Genomic DNA, 20927 nt, shown 5'->3' on the forward strand with positions numbered 1-20927 from the left:
GAGCAGAAGCCGCGTCTATGCCACACTTTGGAGTTTGGATTTAAAAAGAAAGAAAAAAAAAAAAAAGAGGAAAGTGTACACAGATCAAAAACGAAGACGGACGCATACGTGGACGTGTGCTCACACCTCAGCGAGCAACCCGCGGCCAACGCCACCATCTCATCCTGACCGAGAAACCACAGAAGATCACAGACGAGCAGAGGGGGGCGAAGCAGAGAGCGCCTAAATCAGCCGGGGGAGGTCTAGAGAGCTGCGGGGACGGGAGGGAAGGCCTCAGGGCTGAGGGGGGGGGGTCGGGGGGTCAGGGAGAGGTGCTGAAGCTGAGCGGGGGGCTGCTGGTTGAGTGCGAGACGACTATCTCAGAGAAACAAACCACACACTAAGATGAAGCAGCGAGGATGAGGAGGCAGGGGGAACGGGGCTGAGGGAGGGGGGAGGAGGAAGAGGAAGAGGAGGAGGAGGAGGAGGAGGAGGAGGGGGGCTGTTCTTTCAGGAGTAGATGGTGATGACCTCGCGGCCGCCTCCGCGGACCAGGAGGACCCGGTTGAGGCCCTCGGTGAGAACCTCGAGGAACTCCATGTCTGAGAGCGAAAGGTTAAGGAGAGCAGAGGAAATCCAGCGAGCGGCCGCCACACTTCCTAAAACGGATGGAACAGGTGGAGGCGGTTCTCACACCCCATCAGCTCACGTTTGCTTCTGACAGCCGGTGGAAATGAAAAGACGGCATTTTTAAAGCAGGGTAAGTCTGTGGCGAGCTGAAGCTGTTCAGTTTCAGACTGTAGAGATTCTCCGGTCAAGTTCAGGACAAAACTAAAGTTTGGTCTGTGTCGTTCTGAAGAGTTTGTCTTTGTTTGTCTTAATCTATACTCGTTTATGTTCAGAAAAAAAAGGTAATGCCATCATAAAGTTTGAGATATTTTCTATATTAAATATCAATAAAAATCTCTGACAAAACAAATTATATGATCCAAACTACACTCTTAAATTATTCTCTTGACCTTCATCACCAAAAAAAATCTGCTTTCATATTATGCAAAAAAATATGAATTCGCACCTTTAAAACTCAATAAAATTCTACAAAAGAATCAGAAAGTAAAGTGATGATATAAAGAAGCCAATCACATTCCATGATCTGCTTCATTTCCGCCGACTGACAAAAACCCTGAGCTGTGAGAGAGTTGAAAAAACAACAACAATGAAATGACCAAATTACATGGAAACATGACTTAAAAGGTTTCTTCTCTCTCTGCGCCATCGCTGCCTGAATCCTAATGAGTTCTTTGGCTCTGTGGCCGTTACACACACATTCTCTGACAGTGAATCACAGAGCTCCTCCTGAAACCAAGTCAATTAACTTAATGTTTGTTGTCTAAACACATAAAATCCAGGTTTTATTTCCAGGAGTTTGCAGGAGCCTCAAGGCCTGAACGGTGTTTGATCGTGTTTGTGAAGCTACGTCAAACTTCACATTTTGGTCACGCAACCGTCGTGTCATTTAGGAAACACGTTTACCATTCAGAGCACATAAATTAAACACTAAATTAAAGATATAATAGACTTGATAGATACATTCTGTGAGGTTAAGGTGCGTTTTTGAAAACAGATCCTATTCTGCTGGAAAGGTTGATCATTTCTTTTTAATTGGTCCACATTTGGACATGCATGTGTGGGATGAGCACCAGAGGTGAGCACGTGAGTTTCACCCAGATCAAGAATTCAAATCGTCTTTGAAAAAGAGTCAACTGCAAAGAAAAGCTGTTTGGCTTTTGACAGAGGATTTGGTAGATGGATGCAGCTGCTGTTCATCCCACAAATGCATATTCCTTCAAGTACCATTTAAAATAATGATTAAAAATATAATAAATATCAATATAATATATTAATAAATATTATAAACATTAATATAAAGAAGCCTGTTTACAGTGAAGAATTGATCTCTCAAACACATACCAAAGATTCCTCAGTTTCAATGCTTGACTTCACTGCTAAGCATTATTTGTATTTCTATTTTAGAGTGAACACAGACTGTGATACACTTCAGTAACCTCTCAGGAAAATATTCTGTTAGCGGTGATTTTATCATATTTTAGAGATCTGATGAGTTACAATAAACATTATGTCCAGAGTGCAGGCCTCAGTGAAAGTTATAAAACTAAATCCAATATTAGTTTACACTGTGACCCTTGTTTGTATGAAGAAAACAAACCAAAGGCAGAAGTTTTCAGTCATAAATCACTACTGGGAGTCACTCCATCTACATAGTTTTAAAGGTTCTGTTCAAATTAGGACCTTTCTATATAAATTAAAACTTCATTTAATTTTAAGATTATAAACAAATTGACTCCAAAACCACAATTTCAGATGCAGCAAAACAAAATATGCAAGAAAATAAATTGAGCAATCTGAGACAGAATATTTTAAAATTTTGGCTATAGCCGACATTTCAGTGTTTTGATATTCAAAACAAAACGTTTGATTTAGAAAAACCACTTCTAGTTGAATCGAACTAAGTTTCATTCTTGAGAAACGGAGAAAAAAACCCTTTCATGATGTGTGTATTTGGCTGCCCACGCTCATCTAATGACACTTTTCACTGAGATCGGATTAAAATCGTCTCAGCGGGTGAGACTGTCATGGTCTCAGCCATGAAAAATTAAAGTCTGGTTTTGGTGACTTCCATATTACATCTCTGGATTTAAAAAAAAAATCAGTAACATTATAAAACCTGAAAGCTAATCCTTGACACACAGACAGCCATCAATGATGTGAGTGAGCGCGCTCCTCGTCATGGCTGATGACTGAAGTGAAGCCTGAGCCGTCGCTGACGCGTTCGACTCAGCAGAGCCACCGCTGTCCGGGTGAAGGATACAGTTCTCGTCACCTGTCCGGTTCTTGGGCGGCCCCGGCATGTTGAGGAGCACCAGCTTGGCCTCCGAGGACTTTTTAACAATGACTTCATTCAGCCGGAGCGCCGTGTGCATGCGCCGCACGTTGAACTGATTCCTGCGTGACAAAACAACCACAGAGGAGAGGAGCGACTGATTCACGGTGACGAGGGGAAACGCGCGGCTGGTTCTCAGAGCTGAGCGAAGTGACGGATGCTCATTCACACAGTTTCAATGATCCTCATCTGCCGGATGCAAAAATGGACGGTAAATGGACTGAATGGCGTTTATCAGAACTTCAGTACTTACAGGTTCTCCCACTCACTGCAGCATGACAAGAAAGAGAGACAAATCATCAGACTAAGCTGTCAAATATTTCTAGAAAGTTGCATATTTCAGCCTCGGTGCTTGCAGTTTCTCCCCTTCCTCACAGTTACAGCTCTACAAAGCACTCACGGCTTCATGTTGAAGATGTCTTTGATGCCCTCGGGTGTGGCTGCGCCCGGCGGCTTGGCCGGCTCGCCGTCGCACTTCTCGGTCCAGGTCATCTGGACCTGCTCGCCTGGACTCTGGGCCGTCTCGGAGGGGGTGAGCGGGGTGGCCGGGGTGGCGGGGCTGGCCGGGTTGGTGTTGTCGTGGATGAGCTGCACCTGAGCGGGGGAGGATACAGGGGGAGAGGCCGACTTTGACTATGAGACGAGAGGAGAAGAGGACAGATGTGGATCCACATGTACATTACATGGGAGGTTGAAAGAGTCACGGTGGAAATGTAGGAATGCAGGCAGAGTCACGACGAACCACAGTGTTTGAGAGGGAGAGAGGGAGGAAAGTGTGATTAACCAGCCTCGTCTTCTCATTTTCACGACATTACCTGCTCTGTCATCAGAACTGTACATTAATGAGAGCAACAGAGCCGAAGCTTAACCATAAAAAGCCTCCATTTAGTCGCCACTTAATCTAGTTATGCTGAGCGGACAGTTTAGGAAAACAGAAGTAACAGCAGAAACAGCCGGCATGGAACCTGCTTCGTTCATGTTTGCTAACGCCGCCTTACCAAACACACACACAGCAACTGAACTCAACACAAACCACCACTCATCGCTTTCACACACTGCTTTTTGCAATGAAAAATAAAGAACACAACAGAAAACAGAAAGAAAGTTAAACAAATCATGTTTTTCAAATGTGTGCAGAATACTGTTTATTTTAGCTGGTAAATCATTAAAAACACAACCTTATTTGTCTTGATTATAATGAAAGCCTGACAATTTATCTTCATAACTACATGAGTAAATCTGTAAATGGAATAAAGATAGCCCATTCCATTTCAATCTATTAGTTTTTACACTTTTTTGATAAAAAAAAAGAACTATTTTGCTAAATGTAAATGAGAGAGAACAATTTATTTCACAGATATTCAAAATTTGTGATGTGAATAAAAAATGGTAAACACATTTTATATTACTATTTTAAAAACTAGTTATTAACATATATATTTAAACTTACACACTGAAGTATGTTGATATTATTTTAACAGTCTTTTAATTCTGTATTTGAAGCACATAATACTTTTTAATCCTTCTTCTTTCTGACTCTTAACTCAGCAGGTATTTGCTGGGAGATATTTTCAGTTTTATCTGAACAGTTTTTTTTTTCCGTTTTATTGGCTCATGTAAACTTTTCTTGAAAACGATGAACGGCAGCACATCCTGGCTGCCTGGTTTTTACACACTTCTTCTTGTGTTCAAACTAATGAAGCGTACGCTCCGAGCCGGGTCCCACCTCCTCTTCAGGTTTCTCCTCCTTGCTGGCTGCCGGAGGCTCCTCGGTCACGCTGAGCTGGGTGGTCACAGCCGCCGGGTTCTTGCGCCGGATCGAGCCACGAGAGGAATCGGTGATGCTCTGAATCTGCGACGACACACACGAGTACGGAGAAGAGAAACGATGAAACCTTAGTGGAGATTTTCTCTCAGACTTTCGGATTGAAAGGCCCACGATTCTAAAGCTGATTTTATGATATTTATTACGGAATCAGTCTAGATGTAAGTCCAACAAAGAGTCTAGAGGAGGAAATAATAGCACACAAACTCTCTGTGCTTTTTACCGTCACAAGAAAAAAAAACACTGAGATCAATATCTTTTATTTCTCTCTGTCAAAACATCATCATGCTGTCACACACAAAAGCAAACAGCAGCTATTGTGGCTGCAGTCAGCGCTGATCGAGAGGAGAAATATGGTGTCCTACTGCTCCAATTTAACGGCGGATATGCTTTTGTCCGGAGGGGCGTCTGTGTCATGTTAACTCAAGTCAAGTTAGATCAAGTCGAGCCACGCCAAGCCGGCCTGTCAAGTCCTGTCACGTTTATCAGAGCGACTGTGGGTGGTTTACAAAACAAGAAGTTGGACGCAAACAAAGTTCCCTACCTCTCTCTCACGCTCATTCTTGGTCAGATTGATCTGCTTGAGCATCTGCGACCGTTGCTCCATCACCAGGGTCTTCTCGTAGGTGTAGGCCGAGATGTCGCTGTCGTGGAGGAGGAAGAGACCATCAAGGATTCGTGTTGATGCTCAGTCGGCCAGTTTCTCACTCGTGAATGTACTTCTTGTGTCACTTTTAATTATCCCTTTTAGCTGGGTCTGTTCTAATGATGAGCACATAGCTGCCTGGCGTTGCTGTGGAGGTCAGTCTGATGACTGATTCACTCACTAAGCTCAAGTTACTTCAGTTAGTTGGACATTTCTGATCTAGAAATAAAAAAAAAAATAGCATGAAGAGGGCACCAAAAAAGGCATGAAAGTGCGCGCACACACACACACACACACACAACACACACACACACACACACACACACACATAGCCAACAGTAGTGAAGGTAAGGTAAATTAATGTCCAATCAATGCCTTTAATTAAGTTCACGATGAGAGGCTCGGGATTAAAAACGTCCTTCTTGAACAATGAGATGCAGCAACTTCTTTTTTTTTTTTGCAGCAACTCGGCCTCTTTCAAACTGATTTCATGGATGACAAAGCAACGGGAGCACCAAGGCTCCACTAACCCTCACACTGTTACTAATTTCATAGAAGAATGCAGCGACTAAGACATTATTAGTAACAAGGTGAAGTTATGCAACATCCCCATGTCAGCCTCTTCTCCAATGCACCAAAGACACACATGAAAAGAGAAGAATGAAAATAAAATAGCTCACGTAATGTAATCCAAAAGACAGAAACATTTTGAGAAGTTACCCAAAACATTTGTGTCTGCAGCCTCTCATTTTGAGTGTTGGAGGTGGATTTCAGAGCTTGACCTTTCAGCCGGCACTCGGCGTGACACCTGAAAACACTGTACTTCATGCAGTTCTTTTGCATCATTTAGTGCTTCGGCAGTGAGAAGATGGCAGCAGCGATGCATCTTCCCTGCTTCCCTGCGTGTAAACAATGCTGGTTGTGCTCAGCAGAGCGAGGAGCCAGAGGAGCTGCCGGCTTTCTCTAATTACGCAGTCAGCTGAGTGGTGCAGAGATTAAAGTGCCTTTGAATATATGCATGTAGGTGTAAGTTTAAGCTGCTGCATGTGTGGCCGCAGACACTTCTCACCATTTCTACGACTTCCACCATGGCGTCGATGCGGAGGTGATACAGGAATGTGGTCAGGTCTTTCTTCATCTGGATGCTGTTGTCGTCCATCTGGGCCACAGTGAAGATGCGCATCTTGCACTTCCTCCACACCTGAAGTAAAGCAGCGGAATATCTGATCAGACAATATGTTTTCAGTCTGCGGACCTTGTTCACAGCTGCATCTCCAATGACAACGAAGAAGGGAATTTTTGAATCCAACGTCCTTCACGTTTTAAAACAATTATTGTAAAAATTCATATCACAACCTCTGCGATGCAGTCATCATCTGAATCAATTTCCACATTTTGATCTCAATGATCAACAGAAACAAGTTCTAGAAAGTCAAACACATGACATCAAAAATCAACCGAGACCTGCAGGAATCACTCGGGACACCCAGCAAACTGACTCTTTACTTTGACGAGGAAATCACTCGTTTTATCTTATCGCTTTTCCCTGTAGAACAATAAAGACTTTCTATCTATCATCCCCTTTTCCGACGTCTCCTCCAGCCTCTGGATTCTGATTTTATCGCTCTTTGTGTCATTCCTCGGTGGGATTTAGGCAGTCTTTCAGAACGTGTGGCTCTCATAGCGTGAGGCCAGACTCTCCTGCTTGCTTGTGTTGCCACACCATGAACTCTTGTCTGGTTTGTTGGTGAACTTCTGCACAGTACCTTGTGCTGGCGGAGGAGGAAGGGCAGCAGCATCAGCATGCCTCCATCGTGAACTATCCACCACACGTCAATGTGGCCCTCGGTGAAGCGCTCGCCGTTGGACGGGAAGGCCGAGATGTTTTTCGGGACGAGGAGGGCGAGGCGAGCTGCGGTGGTTTCTCTGACCAACTCTGCTCAACAGAAAAGCAAAGGCACACACACAACACACACACACACACCCCACACACACACACACACACACACACCACACAGATTGGGTTTCATATTGTTTTTGTGGAACATAATTGTCTGTAGCTGCTGCTCTCCGTGGTGAGATTTGATACACTGCGATATGGTACAGAATGGAAATCTTCGCTTCAACCACCAATACAGACCACTCAAAGACAAAATACATAATTCAAATATATCTGTATGTCAGCAAGCAATTATGAGAGAAATGCTAACTAGTGGCCAAACAGTGTTACGGTCTTCAACAGGCACCTCTTGGACATTATGTGGAGTTTGAATGTTTTCCTGTGCATTCATCAGTTTACACCGGGAGCTGTGGTTTCCTCCACCAGTCGAAACATGCATTTAGTTCAGACTGGTGACTCGAAATCGCCTGTTGCATTGTGTTACGGTCGCCCTGTCCCCGCCCCCTGGCGACCTGCAGGGTGAGTCCTGTTTTCACCCACGTTAAGCTGAGATCAGCTGCAGCGACCTCTGACTCCAAGCTGGATAAAAATGGATGATAATAACAGCTTATAATATTTTTCACTCCAGGTGGCACTTCGATTTGAATGGAGATCATACGTAATGCAGGTGGAGCTAAAGCGTGGCAACTCTTCGTGAACCTGTGAGTAAAAAAAAGATCGTAGGTACAAACGTCGTGATTTGGCCAGTTTCTAACGAAGTGCTCAATCATTGAAAACTGTGAAAAACATTTTAAAAAGAAATCAAAGAGAGATCAACTCACTTTAAAATGTCAGAAAGCAAAATATAAATATAATATTTCTCCTAATCCCAGTTTGTTACAGGAATATATCTGAGTCTTTTCATGGTGAATCATTGATGTTAACTGCCTGCGGCTTTTCACATACCGCATATCAATATATTTTTTATCAATAACTGTAACCTACTAGGTCTCTTTAAAATAACCACGAGCTTAAGAAGACAAGGTACGCCTTTGACAGACCATCACTATAGTATTAGAAGTGTAATGGTTAAGTATTGGATGAGTTATTTTCTCCATTTGAACATTTGGTTCTGTTCATTGTATCTGGGTCGGTCTGGTTTTATCAAACCATTAATTGTTATTCCCTTCAAAGCTCCTGTGAGTAATGTATTTAAAATGCATTTATTCTCCCTCCTCTGTGAGCCTGCAGGTATTTGTATTTCTATTAGGGTAATTTTTATAACTTTTTTTTTTTTCCTTTTTGGCGTGGGTGATTTCCTTCTTTGCAAGGCAGTGTTTCCATACAGAGCCTTTAGCAGACATTCCCTTCAACAGAGTGGACAAACAGCAGAATGAGTTTCTCGAAAGCTGGCGCTGGTATTTTGTCTCGCAGACAGCTGGCCATAGAAAGATGGAAAGCTGCAGTTTTGAATGAAACAAAGCATGTTTGACTTCAATCCACTCGTCTACCTGGAAATAAAACAAATCTGCGACAGCTTTCCGGCAGATCCAAGCTTTGTTTCCTTTGTTGCGTTGATGTGAATACTTTCGCCCATTGTTTGCTCACCGACAAAGTTCCTCCACGTCTGGTGCTCATCGCCTTGCTTCCAGTTGCGTGGCCAGCTGACCAGCACGGCGTTGTGCTTCAGGCCTCCGAGTCCGCTGGCTTGGAGCAGGTGGGATGTGGCGTCACGCAGGTTGGAGGACACGGTCACCTGACAGAAACCCTTCACCTTCTCAGCCTCCATCAGCTTGCGCAGCGCCTGGAAAGACAAGAGCGAGGAAACAACGGTTACACAAGTACAAAAGCAAAGGAGGATTATCACATTTGAAGCAGCTTCATTTGAAGGATTGACATGTCCCAAGCTCATGCACATAAATACAAATAAGTCTGCTGAGAGATCCCCCACCTGCTCCGCACGCTGTGTTTGGTCAAAGTTCTCCAGGTAGGTTCCCTCCAGAGCCGTACCGACGATGGTTAGACCTTTGCCTGCTTTCAGCTGGTTGGTCAGAGACAGCAGGCGAGGCTGCTCCACGTTTTGCTCTGCATCTGTACTGACCAGCACCAGCAGCTGTGGCCTGAAGAGAGGGCAGAGGAATTCAGAGAGAAGGGCGAGGACAAAAAAATAAAAAAAACAAGCAAAAAGGAGACAAATCAAAAAAAGAGCAAGGAGAGTAACAAAGTGTCAAAGCCCTGAAGAATGAACGTTGGCCAAGTAATCGTCCTTGTTGGGATGAAACAAGAACAACATCACGAAAAGCTGATGTGTTAAGAATTCACTAACACTTCTGTCCAGACAGCCGTGACGGGGAGACGGACGAGGACAGCGACTGAACGCACACAGACGTGCTGTTAATTTCTCAGCTAATGAGGATCACAATAAATCAACCGAGTCTGTGTGTGTGTGTGTGTGTGTGTGTGTGTGTGTGTGTGAGTGTGTGGTACCTCCAGTTCTTGGTGTGTGGCGGACCCTCCTCCAGCCGCATGAGAGCGTAGCGAGCGGCACTCAGAGACAGACCTCGGATCCCGTCGCCCCACTCCTTCTCCGCACTGAGACACAGACGAGCGTCAGTCGAAACATGAGCGGTTTTTGTTCTAAATTTAAAATATGACAGCAGTACAGTGGGCCCACCGAAACCAATCCTCTGTCAGACGACAGTCTGACACGAGGCGGGGTGATTAAAGATTAGGCAGCGCTGGTAAACGTCACTCAGCAATCACAGCACTAAATACTCTGCGTGCGTGGCTCTTTGTTCCTTTATTATAAGCACGGACTGATTAATGAACGACCCTGGAGCTGCACTGAGAGACAGAATCTGAAATAATATCGTTTATTCTGGGAAAGCTACTGGGTTCAGTTAAAAACAGGAATGAACTGATAACATTTTTTGAAGTCACTTTAGTTCTCTTTAGAGCCTGCCAGTTAAGAAATACTGACATCTAAATTTTATGAAAACATAGAATTTTCTCATTTATTTTTTCTTGATATCGCAATTGTACGGTCTACTTTACTGTCTTCATCAAACTGTACAGTTTATAGTGAGCCCAGTGATCAATACTCTGATCTGAAAAAATTGTTCATGTCAGCATAAGAAATGATGACCGCCTGATCTTTGAGCCTTCGGCAGCTGTTCGGTGTTTCATTAGGAGCCTTAACTTCTTGTTTTAATGAAACAGTTCTTACAATTCACCTGAACACTTTAACTACTTGAAAGGAGTCCTGAAAGGACCTTAAAGGCCGTTTGGTCTGAGCAGCTGCCTTTTCATTTCGGGAGCTCAAGTTATTTCCATCTGGCTGCAGACACAAGCAGCTAATCTGCACACTGAGATCACTTCAAAACTGATGATGCTCTATTTTCCTGATCTGTTTTCAGGCCAGTGTGATTTGGAAAAAAATTGGAAGCTTTATGGCTATCGTAGGGCCCATACATGTAGTCGTTCTTATTGAATAAGTAAATGGGATTGAGAAGAGAATTCCCTTCAGCTGAGGAGAAGCATTTTCTATTTACCATATTTTCACCACACAATGACAGCATTGTACCTGAAATGCTGTTATTCAGAGTCCAGTTTGATCATTTGTATGTGTTCAGTGTTTGGCTTGAAACAGTATATTCAGACACATCAATACACACCTGTGCTTCGTCAGCTGCATCTGTTTTGAATCAGTTGCGATGTCTATATACTATTATCGTCATTACAAAAAAATTACAAGAAATTCTGTTCTGTCAGGGAGTAAAAACTCTAGAAGCAACATATTTCCATTAGATCCCCAACAAAAAAAAATGTACATAAACATCACTTTCCCAGAGTATGACACGCATGCACGGCTATGTGCCAGACAAACACCGCCAGCAAATCCAATCTCTGCTGCCGCTGTGCTGCACCTACCCTGCGAACTCGATATACTTGTAGATGGAGCCGGCGATCACCATGGCGACAATGGCGTAGTACCACGAACAGAGGAACATAAGAGTGAGACACAAGCTCATCCCCAGGAAAGACAGCGCCCTGCAGACACAGACGGCCAGATTCCTTTAGCAAAAACTGTGACTCAAAACGCAAAAAAATCCGGCGGCTGCTCTTCTGACCAGTGGTAGAACTTGAAGCGGGGTCTCCAGTTCGGCGTCCTCAGCAGTGTCTGCAGGGCACAGGCCAGATTCACAAACATGTAGCACATCAGGAAGAACCTGTAGAAAACACACACAGAGACACACACACACACACACACACCACACACACACAAAAATGAAAAACCCTCAATTTGAAACACTCGACTCATGTCGTGTGACATAACAGTTTCACTGAATGTAGAGGAGGTTAGGCCTTGTTCAGATCTGTGACATTCACAACCATTTACGCATTTACAAAGCTGTCCTTCCCGTGTGAAGCGATGAATCCAGAGTGTTTGAAATCTGGCATTTGCATTGTTTCAAAAATAGCGGGTCACTGGCAGCTCGGAATTCTCCCACTGTTGTGTGTGTGGTGTGTTTTTTTTTTCTTCTTTAAAGGCAACGCATGAGAACATTTGCTTCAGTTCTCACATGGAGAGGATGGGAGCCACTGCATCCAGGGAGGCGATGAGGATGCCGCTCTCACAGATACAAGCAGTCAGCAGGAGGGACCATGTGGGCTCTCCATTGGCCTTCCCATGACCAAAGATCTGTGGAGACAAAGACAGACAACAGGCGTAAAAAGCTTATTTTCACGAGGTGCCCTTCGGGACCACAAGTCATCCACAAATATGATAAGACTGAAATGCACAGTCACGCTTTCTGCCTTTCTGAAAAGTAAAAAAAAAAGCAGACGGACCCGGAGAGCAGGCACGATGCCGTCCTTCGCGATGGCCTGCAGGAGGCGAGGAGCCCCCGTCAGACTCTGGAGACCCGCCCCGCATGTGGAGAAAAAGGAGCCGATCACGATCACCCACGGCGAAGGCCAAGCCAGCGTGCCGATCACCAGGTTTCCATGCACGCCCTCTCCAAACCTAAAGTAGCACAGCAGAGTGACTCACACGTTAAAAAACAGTTTAGCTGGTCAAAGCGAGTGCAGAGGGACAATCTATGGACTTACTTGTCCCTGAGGACCACGCCATCGATGCAAGCACCGAACAGCACCACACTGGACATGTCTGCGCAGGTGAGGATCAGGAAAGTAAAGTCATTTTACAAAGAAAGTTTAGCAGGGGAGTGGATACCCGACACTGTTATGGTGAGCGACAGTTTTCAACTGTATTATGAACCTTTTCTTTCTGAAGATGCACTTAATTATCAGATAAACCAATTAGACATATTTGCTGAGGAAAGACAGTAATCGATTTTGTTTGGACTAATATCTCAGAGATCAGTGACATTGTCACGAATATCCTTCAGCTTTATTAACTTGTGATTACATAGGAAGCCAAATGATGCGATTAGATGTTCTAATCAAATTTGTGTGGCCGGGCTGATTACTCAGAGAAGCAGCGGGGGATATTTACGATATTGGCTTCAGTTGCAGTGACCTAAAGGACCATCAGTCTGTTACAATGAGGCGTGAATGGTGGCCACTATGATAATAACTTCACCATTAGAGAATATTATTGAAGCATTTAAGAATCCAATATAAACACACTAACTGACGGAGCAATTTGCTTCATTTACTGAAGAAGTTGTGTGTCCATGATTTCTAAAAAGGAGGACAAACAGCATCTTACAATTGTAACATAATGTGTAGTTCAGACCTCAAAACAAGACTGGCATTGTAGCAGTCATGGCCTTTGACCTTTAATCATGACGCTCCCTGCAAGTCTTCCTGCATGTTTTTTCCTGAGGAGCTGAAATGTAAAACCTGCGGAATAAACATACACTTATTGTTTCCACTCACTACAAATTCCTTATCCAAAGAGGTTTCTTCAAAATGGAGCCAAAGACATGATCCCAGATCATTTCAACATGTTTCCAGTTTTTGGGATGTCGTGACTCTTGCTGTTTTAGTGAGAGGATACAGACAGTGGAGGTGGTGGTGATGGCTGCAATAGTCCCGATAGGGATCGACTTCTGGGCGTCCCGCAGGTCTCCAGACCGGTTGGATCCAGCCATGATCCCTGGAGAGACAGTCAACAGGTAAACATCCGGATCAGAGGTTTTGCACAAGCTGATTATCAACCCGTTCAAAAACAAGTGAAACTCCGACTGAACGAAACACAAAAAAGAAAAACGAGGGTCCTCACCTGTCACAGATGGAAAGTAGATGCCAACCAGGAGTGTGAAGAAGCTGGTGATGTCAGCCAAAACGTAGCGGTTCATGTTGGTGCTGGGGTCATCGGGGTCCTCCACTGACTCCATGTTTTTTCTGGCAATCAGGTCTCCTTTCTCATAGTACGTTCCAAACAGGTTCTCTGGATTGGAAGAGAAGATTAACAGTCAGGGAGTGAGGAGAATGCATTGTTTGACTCAGAATCCTCAATATGTCTGTTATTCCACTGTAAATTATTTGCTGCTTTTACATAATAAGTTTGATTGTGCTGATACAGGGAAAAGCTTAAGAATGCGTCTGTCTTGGGAGACATGACACTAAAACTACTCCAAGCTGAAGTCCCCGCTACAAAATGTGTCAGGACTGGAATTGAGGTTTAAATCAGATTTTTGCATTTATGAGTCATGCAGTACAACAGCTTTGCCCTGTATTTTTTCCTGTGCCAGACTTGTAAACTTCCTTTTTCCCCATCTCCGTCCCAATTCCCAATTAAAACCGCTATTATCAAAACACAAAACTTGCAACAATTGACTGATGCAGAGCAGAAAAAACTGTGAATGGCTTGTTTACAGTGACGATAATTAGGTGATGCTCACTAATGATGATTTCATGCATTATTCATCATATGTGTGGAGTTCCTCACCAACTGTTTATGTTTTTTAAATAAAAGGGAAAATCTTGACTTTCCTGTATTACAGTGTTTTGATGGATGTCAAGAGTGAAGAGCTTTCAACTGCTGAGCAGTAATTTTTTTTGCTTCACTGCTCTCACAGAAACCAATAATCAGCATGTTTTAGACATACAAAGTTACATATTCGTTCTCCCAAGACAACATATCTGTCCTTTACAATGCTGGCTCCTGTCACTGACTCAGTTTTGCCTTTTAGTGCTGTTAGGATTGTTTTTGCTGGAAAGTATTTTAGATGCATCATATGAATTATTTACTCTTGTTTAATTCATGACTGAATTATGGGATGAAAAAAAAAAAAAAAGGATGCTAACTATGAACTTTCCATAGCCTGGGGATTTGACTGCAATGAATAGCAAATTATTAAACACACCAGGGGAACGCGGAGTCAGCTACAGGTGCTGGACGTTGTCGTTAACAAGCCATTCTTTGTCTAACAGCCTGGCTGGTACACTACGGGAGGAGCAGGCGGCCCGAGCGGGAGTAAAACGGAAAAACAAACCCAAAAAGTTTGTCTGCAAAACATTTTCCAAAGTATAATTCTCATGAAAAAAAGGATGTCCTCTTATTCGTTTCAAAAGGATTTGGGGGCAAAATCAAAGTCCCAGAACTGAAAACTTATGTTCTTATAACTTTTATTCCCTTTGTAAACAGCCAACAATGTCTGTGTTTCAGGCCTGAATCCGCCCCACCAGTTATCATCAGTGACTGGAGACAGAGGACTTCATGTTCACGACACATGGCACACGGAGGGTGGATTGACCTACCTGCCAGGATGCCGCTGGTGACCCCGGGGATGCCCTGGACTTGAGAGATATTGTTGTTAACAAAGTATTTGTCGCAGGTGGCGTTGAGGAAAGGCGAGTCGCAGAACATCCGCCACAGCTGGGTGGTCACCGTCCCGTTGGCCGTCTCAATGGTTTTGGCACAAACATCGAAAGTCTTCCACACCAGCGTGCGATTCCCCAAGACGCACACACTGAGGAGAGGAGGCGCAGGAGATGTTTGAGGAGACGTGTGAACATGTTTGCGATCCTACCTGTGGTTTGATTTTATATTATTTCCATAAATACAGTCACAATGTTCAACTGCTGCAGCAAAATATGATCTAATGAGGATTAAAACGTTTCTATCCTATCAGCAACACAGTTCAACCTGAACAACCAAAACAAGTCAGAAAGTTCTTCAGTTTTCCTTCATCTCCAAAAATAAGTCCATCAAATTCTAGAAAAAAAGTTATTGAGGGTATTTACTTTATTCCAACTCGACTATTCTCTTCTAGTGGATTTGCATTTGAAAAAAAAAAAAAAAAACTGTCTCCCATCTGGCTCAGAATGCAGTCGTGTTTGTCATTTCCTCTCCGTCAAAGCACTTTGTAAACTGCTGCATTTAAAATCTGCTCTATAAATAAAGTTGCCACTGATAAATATTCATACAAATGTGTGTTTGATACAGGAAAGCTTTCAGAGTCCAAAACATTTCATGAATGTAAACCGATGTCTATTTTGTCAACCGATATAAACGTCAGGAGATTGATTCCGGAATACAGGACGGAAGAGGACAGAGGGAGTCTGATGTAAAAACCATTCATTGATGGAGATTTAACAAAAACTAAATTCACTCAACTTACATCACCTGTAACTCACATACAGATGCTTGTTCTGCACAGCTAATATTCCTTGGGCGCTCTCGGTTTTATCAGCTTACGGGAAATCGGGAGGATCCACGGCGGTCTTGATGACTCCGGCGTAGACGGCGAGGATGGAGAGAATGACGCAGGCCAGAAACACCAGGGCCAGCTTGTTGACGTACTTCACGCCGACAAACACCACCGTGGCCATGGAGGTCAGCAGGATGGTCCCGTACACGCGCATGTTGTTCAGCAGGGCCGCCTCCTGCTCCGCGCCCTCCAGGCCTTCCAAGGGAAAGATGGCCGCTTTGGGCGCTATGTAGATCTGAAGGAAACGGACTCAATTATCACTATTGAGGGGGGGGGGGAAATAAAAAGTGCTGTACTTTTCTCATAAAAGTTCTATAACATCCTCCTTGGTGCTCCAGGGGCATCTTGGCGGTAGTTGTTTAGGGAGTGAGGATATAACTGAGTCACGTTCACTCCTCACTCTCCCTGGTCCGCCTGGGGATTCAAACCGGCAGGTTTCAGGTCACAAAAACGCTCCTCCAGCTCCGTGTTTACCGCTGAATTTAATAAAAATTCCACCCCAGGTAATATAAAAAGAAGAAGAAGAAATATAATAAAAGAAGGTGAGAAAGGCAGAGAGGGATGAGGAGTGAGGAGGACAGAGTGAAAACATGTGACGCTCATTACCAGCTTCTTCTACTGCAGCTCACATTATACTGCCTATTTTAATTCAGCCTAATTAAAAAAAAAAAAAAAAAACCCAAGCATGGCATTACTATCTTAATTTAACTTCCAATATTAAAGTTTTACTACTGGTCGAACTCAGAATAGTTCCATCATATATGTGATGGTAAACCCCTAATTAGTTCGTCAGTATCTGTCATCAGCCTGAGATGATTCATAGCGGGGCTGTTACATAAGCATGGGAATCTCTCTCTCGCTCTGTCTCCCTCGCTCGCCTTTCTCTCCCTTTTTCTCTATCTTTTTTTCATTAAAAAAAAAAAAAAAAAAAAAGGTTTTTGCCCCAAACAGTTTAATCACCATGAAGAGCAATGACACAGCCGAGAAGACGGAGCGAGGAGTCACAGCTCAGATGGGTCATTTGGCTGGAGAAGCTGATCCGATGCTAAGAACAGCATATCACTAGGCAAACAAATCTCCCCGCTTCACTGTGAACTGTTCATGCTGCCGAAAATAGCAGCATCAGTTTGTGTTCTTGGCTTGGGTGGAAGGATGAAACATATTCAAATCAGCCCTCTCCAGATCCGCTCTTTACAATTCTACAGGGATTGTTATTTTACAATGGAAACTAAGCCAGCTTTGACCCAGAAGACGAAATTAACCTCTAGGCATGATCAAACTCTGCATATCCATTAGAGGCGGAATAATAAACGAATGATGCTGATGATATTAAAACACACGTGTGTATGTATTGCTCCGCTTGGTAACTGTGAACCAAAATGTTGAGAGATGTTTCAAGGAACTGTCTTGTTACTCCGCCAGTGTCTTGATCTCTCGCTAATGCAGTATTTGCATAATTACTCTATACTCCATGCAGCATTGAGGGGACTGCAGTGTAAAATAAAAGGCAGAGATGGAGAAGGAGGAGGAAAAGGAAGAGGAGGAGGGAAAAAAAATGGAGATCAAGATGAAAGATCCCAGCATTTCATCAACTGATCAGAATTCAGGTTGAAGAGGAAAAAATAGCTTCAAAGCACAACAAGCAGGCAAAAAAAAAAAAAAAAAAAAAAAAAAAAAAAAGCTGAAGGAGAGGAGCTCTGTTTGCAGGAGAGCGAGTGGCGGTGACACAATTAACTGCACTGCCTGAAAGAAAACTGAAATATCAGGTCTGATTGGAAAAAATACCACGTTTCAATTAATGAGGTCACAGCAGGAAAAGTTTTTTGGTGAGGACAGTTTAAACAGGCCTGCTGAGTCCTGGACGGTTTGATGAAAAAGCATTGGTTCAAAACAAGGAGGACGACTTTGGGCTGTTGAGCCGCAAGAGCAGCGAGAAGAGCAGACAAGATAAGGAAGCTGTGCTGTTGTCATGAAACCTTCACCTGTTTAAAAACAAAAAAGTGAAAAGATGACCACAGTCTCAGTAGACGCAAGTGACTGATGCTGAAATACCTCTGTGCTGCTGCTTTATCTTTGGCTGCTTGCGTTCAGTCACTGCAACATTTCCAATTCTGGCTCCAGACTTTCCTGGACCAGAGCGGCTTGGTGCACAAATCTTTTATGTAATAACAGCAATTCAATCTAAGGGCCAACTCTGCACTCAGCACCATGTGTGACCATGTTATCACTTTGAGAGAGCCAAGCAGGATGTATTAGAGTTCACTGAGGGCGAGGGAAATCTATGATTTAAGAGGTCAGCCTTCACCGTTTTCCTCTTTCCTCTAAGCTCAGTGAACTTTGGCAACACCAAGGATAAGAGACTGTTGCAAACTGGCAAGCTGTTTTCTAATCCAGGATTGTGTCCCAGAATAAACCTATGCTGAGACATATTTTGGGGTCTCGTGACACCGATGTGTATCCTCACACTCCTCGTCTGGTGAAGCGGCACCAGACAGCTGGAATAATGAGAGCTGCGTCCTGATGGTGGCAGTAACGGCGCGAGACAGAACGCCTCTCACCAGGAGGAGCTCGATGGCCCCCAGGATGTACATGGCTCCCCGTAGGTGGTTCCCAGGTAGAAACAGATCCCCACTGCTCCCCCAAACTCAGGACCCAGCGAACGGGATATCGTAGTAGGAGCCTCCGGCTGCACGGAAACACAGGATTAACACAAATCCATTCAAATAGCTGTAGATTTACAAGTAAAGAAGAATTTTTTCATCGTAAGACAACAGACTGAACAAATTACTGAGTGAGTCTGAGGAAAATATAGTTTATCTCCAGTTTTTGTGGAATAAAGCGAAATAGATTTACTCAACGCATTGTTGTGATTTTTATTTCACCCTCAAAATATGAAGTGTCTCACTTAATTAAGACATTTTTCATGACTTCATTCACCTTTGCAAGCTACAGTTCAATTTTTCCTTCTTTTTCTGACACCTCAGTTTCACATCTTTTAAAAATTAGATCCGAGAGCAATTAGTGTTCATTAACGGTGCCTCTTTTTAAGCAAGAGTGAAAAAAGTGTGTGAATCAGTGAATTGACACTTGGATGGAGGGCAGAAAGAGCAGAGCATAAGAGCGCTGAACAAGACTAATGCATCGAAAAATACCACAATGCATAACAAGCAAAAAGTGATTGAAAGCTACTTCTAAACTTTTTTCGCCGCTTTAGTTGCTCCACACGTTTCCTCTTACCACCAAGGTGTGTATTTCTTCACAACAGCGTCCAAATCAATTAGGTGAACGTAAATAAATAGAACTTAATCAGTGCTTTGCAGAGGCATAAAGGCTGATACCAGTTATAGAGAGACAGTTATAATTGGCGCACGCTTCCACACTTCTTTGCAGGCCCATAATTTGCTCTGACCCCTGCTGCAAGCACACCGACTGGCAAGACGCAGGCCATCATTACTATGTAAACTCACATTATAAAATGCAGCGGCGCCGCGCCTGTACATTAATGTGTCTTGAATGAACAAACGGAGACTCAGCCTTTCATGGCAGACATTTGGCTGGGGCTTTATTTTGTGTAAATAGCGTTGTGTGACGACGAGCTAAAGTGCACAAGATCCCAGACTAAAGCTTTTAATGTTTCTGGAGATATCAAGCTGCGCTGGGCGCAATGTGCCAAAAGCAATCAGTGAAAGGAGAAATTTAGAAGCGGACAGCCTCAAACAGTGCTGACTGTGTGGTGCCAGCGTCTGCTCACCCACCTGGCACTACTCCATTGGTAGCGATGGCACTCATCGAGATGGCAGTCAGCATGGTCTGCACAGACAGGGAGAGAAGACGACACAGGAATTAGATCTGATCTCCCAGATCCTGCACACACCGGGAATGAGGAGCGCCGATGCCTCGTTCAAACCTTTCAGCCTCAGCAAGACAATTCATGGTTTACCCTTAGATGACCCTCACAGTACTGCATGGTTGAGGTCATAAAGGTCAAAGCAACACGTGATTCATGACACACCAGATTTCATCTTGCTGTTGTGACTTCAATGAAGCTGACGTTGATATTAAATTGGTGAAAAAAGTTGAAAAAGATATTAAAGAAGGTGGGATTTGATGAAGGGGAATCCCTCTTTCTGGACCTCACATATTTCCTTTCTACTGAATGATTTCAACTGCTTCTGAGTAAAAAAAAAACAAAAAAACTTTACTTCATCAGCAGACAAAACAAAATAAAAGAAAACACAAAAAAGTTAAGGAAGATGTCACATGCACAATTTATTTCACTATGTTTGGTAACTAGATGTTTTACAATTTTTTTAAAATTTGTTTACACCTGGGTTTGCACGATAAATCACAAATGTATTGCTATTTCAATATCTACAAGTAAAACGAAAACTGACTGAACTGCGACAAATTGTTTCCATGCTGTGCATTCACGCTCTGTAAAGTCAAAAGCATAGAAATTTATAAATGAATGAAACAAGAGGAACTGATCATTGTGCGTTAAATTTAAAAAAAGTAAATAATTGACATGGCAAAGTAATTCATACTTGTTGATCACAGACAGAAGTCAGTATCACTTAAATCAAGAAAAAAGAACTTAAAAGAATAAAATCTATACATGACCTTGCTTCCTAAACGCTGCTGTTGGGGAACTAAGTGATGAGAGCAAGACAAAAACCACTGTTTCTTTTTTTTAAGTGTCTCCAATGTTCATATCATACTGATAATGACTGACCCATGACTGGATGATTTGGTCATTATGTTTGCAGTCCTACTGGCAAACCCTGTGGGTTACTGTGCATTATGAAAAAATGTATGACTTTAGTAAAATCATCAAAGTTTCTGCTTTTGATAAACATTGATATAAAACACCTCTGATTCCAAAAATTATAATGGCTTCAGGATTTTTTTTTTTTACTATCTTGGAAGTCTGTACATTCTAGCCACAATTTTAG

General features: G+C 43.2%; 1 pseudogene; it reads right to left on the reverse strand.

Moving 5' to 3' along the window:
• Positions 1-239: 239 nt before the first annotated feature.
• LOC115384696 (solute carrier family 12 member 5-like) lies at positions 240-19797 on the reverse strand (annotated as a pseudogene).
• Between the last annotated feature and the right edge of the window lie 1130 nt (positions 19798-20927).

This window comes from Salarias fasciatus, unplaced genomic scaffold (genome assembly GCF_902148845.1).
Source record: "Salarias fasciatus unplaced genomic scaffold, fSalaFa1.1, whole genome shotgun sequence".
Taxonomy (NCBI): domain Eukaryota; kingdom Metazoa; phylum Chordata; class Actinopteri; order Blenniiformes; family Blenniidae; genus Salarias; species Salarias fasciatus.